This window comes from Pelmatolapia mariae, linkage group LG6, assembly GCF_036321145.2.
Source record: "Pelmatolapia mariae isolate MD_Pm_ZW linkage group LG6, Pm_UMD_F_2, whole genome shotgun sequence".
In the NCBI taxonomy this organism is placed as follows: domain Eukaryota; kingdom Metazoa; phylum Chordata; class Actinopteri; order Cichliformes; family Cichlidae; genus Pelmatolapia; species Pelmatolapia mariae.
The window spans coordinates 7,357,095-7,360,061 of NC_086232.1; positions in this window are offsets into that span (position 1 = coordinate 7,357,095).

Sequence of the window (2,967 nt, forward strand, 5' to 3'; positions counted from 1 at the left end):
GACTGGAACACTTCAAGGAGTCCTGGCCAAGAGTACCAGTGGGAGGGGGAGACCAAACATGTGTTAGCCATGTTAGAAATGTCAATACAAGTATTTTCTTTACCACCACTGTTACTGCAATCATTCTGTGATGTAAGTTTAAAGTATTAGATGTGCTGTCATCTCTGAAATCAACAGTGTGCAAAGGTTAACAGGTGCAGTTTCTGCTGTTCTGTTGTAGAATTTATACAACACATGACAAAAATACCCACACCCGAATCTCTAATAGACCTAAACAATGTTTAAAGCCCAACATTTATGAGACAGCATGGCAGTTCCAACTTTTCGCTCGAGCTCAGCACTTCAACTGCTTCCTCTAACAGCCTCACACAGCTCAGCTATGAATAGCTTTCACCAGTCTGCCTATTCCATTATTGGAGAAATGAAGGAAACAGTGTCATTACCAGAAGAGCACAGTCCTCACACTATTTAATTAAAACGATTGCGCAGGAAATCAGAGTGATCAGACTGTACAGGAACAAGACTTAGATCTAAGCCAGCTGTCATATCCACACTCTGCTGCAGGCTAATTGTGCTTCCGTTCTGTATAAATAATTATTTCAGCACAATATCGTCCTTTTTTGGCTGACGCAAATTAAGAAAAGAGGGTCAGCAACCTCTTAATACCCTGGTATGAAAGGAAGTACAGCTCAGGGAGATTACAGACTGCTGCTTCATTTTTCCCCCACACAGGAGACAGATTATCTGCTGCCATTTATTTATGCAACACATTTCACCTGCCCCAGGATTGGCAGCAGATAAATCCTCTTCCTAATGTGAAGCTCATTTTGAAAAAAGTTATTTCTAAAATAAAATTAGCACACCAGCTAGCAAATATTAACAAAAGAGACTTACCCCAAGAAATTTAAACAGCGCAAAGAGGTGGCAGACCAGCCTGATGCCGCTTGGGAAGCACTTGCTGATGGCAACAAAAATATTACCCTCTCACCGGAGGAATGCTGTTCCCCTTCCACCCCATGTATGGATGCACTTAAAACTATATATAGCATTTACCCCCAAATTTCCTTCTCATTCTGCACTTTGTAGATGAAGAGTGTGCACCTGTACCACAAGGTTTAATGAATTATTCTGGAGGCAAGTTTTATCCCCTTTCTTTATAATATGGGAAACGTTTTTTATATATATATATTTTAATGGAATATTAAAGATGAGAAAGAGTTGGAACAATGAAACAGTAAATGGTGAAAGGGTTTAGAAATTGTTCCACACAAAGGTTCATTTTTGAAAATCAGAAAAATAGCTCTGAAATACCAGAGTGCCTCTCTTCTTATTATTGGCGGTAAGTCTAACCTTTTTCTAAAAGTATGAGGTATGAAGGATCTCCCCTTTAACCATCAAAAATATTGATCTGTGCAAGAGTCAGGAAGAAGTTTTCAGGTCATTTCTGGCAGATCCTGACGCTCAAAGCATTATGAGACCTTTTTAGGTTTCTCGAGACAGCCTGTCCTCCTTGGCTCAACACTTGCAGGCAACAGTCAAGCTATTTTTAACAGCAAGTCCTCGGTTACAGTGATACCTCTACTTCTTACTGTACATGAGCCACTGCAGCTATTTTTATTCAAACAAGTCTATTATAAATAACATAATATACATGGAAATATCTTATAAAACAGAGTTAATGGCAGTCGAGATCACAGTGAACTAAAAATACTAAAAAGATATAAAGTCTTAAATTTTTCCCCTTTGACCTGTAGTTGTTAAAACGTTACTGATTTTATGTTTAAAATATTTTCACTGACATCTTTGCTCACTTTTACAATACTGAGTCACCCATCTCCCACCTTTACACAAAGACAACAGTTACATTACGATCAATTCATACATGCAAACCGAAACAAAGGTTGTGTGATTGATCATTCTTGATGTTACACGGGAAAGAAGGTCAAACACCAACAAAGGAGAAGGTTTGCATAAGGTTCCTCAGAGAAACTCATTCAGAACTTTCTCCAAGCATGACATCTGAGTGCACTACACCCTTAGACAAAAAACGGCTCATGCAGATGCTGTACAACTGCTCCTAAAGGACACTCTTTTGAGGATGTTCACATTTTGGACTGAGAAGACGGATGGTTTGAAAGAAAAGTAAAGGAGACCATCTCTGTCCGCTGTGAATGACCATCTTTGGACATAGCTGGTGTTGTATGCCATCACCTATCAACTGCCTACAATGTAGTCTTGAGATCCCTTCCCAGTACCTCAGAGGTTTTCACCCTTAACCCCCCGGTGACAATAAAGACCTCAATAATCATGTCCACACTTTAGCTCATGCAATGACTCATATGATCAATAGTAGGTCAGTGACTCTCAGGACCACCTCCTATGCCTGCGTCTCTCCACAAGTCCCGTTGCCTTTCTTTTTCTTAAGACTACCATTATCTGGATGACTGAGACCCTCCACAGAACAGAGTGCGATCAAATCATTAGACTGTACCTCTCTTAACATGTACCAGTCATGTTAAGAGAGGTGAGTGATCCATAATTTACAAAACAATCCATACATCTAAATTGGCTGTGTACAGATATGCTATGATTTTCATTGGGTGTGACCAGGAGGGACAGAATTAGATAGAGTACATCTTTCCCAAACCGGTTGCGGCAGATGGCCGCCCCTCCCTGAGCCTGGTTCTGCCGGAGGTTTCTTCCTGTTAAAAGGGAGTTTTTCCTTCCCACTGTCACCAAAGTGCTTGCTCATAGGGGGTCATTGTTGGGTTTTTCCTTGTATGTATTATTGTAGGGTCCACCTTTACAATATAAAGCACCTTGAGGCGACTGTTGTTGTGTTTTGGCGCTGTATAAATAAAACTGAATTAAATTGTGCAGAGGAAGGACAGTAAAATTACTGGACAAAGGATGTTGAACATAGAGCACAGAGGAAGTTCATGGATATAGTGAAGGAGGACATGCTTG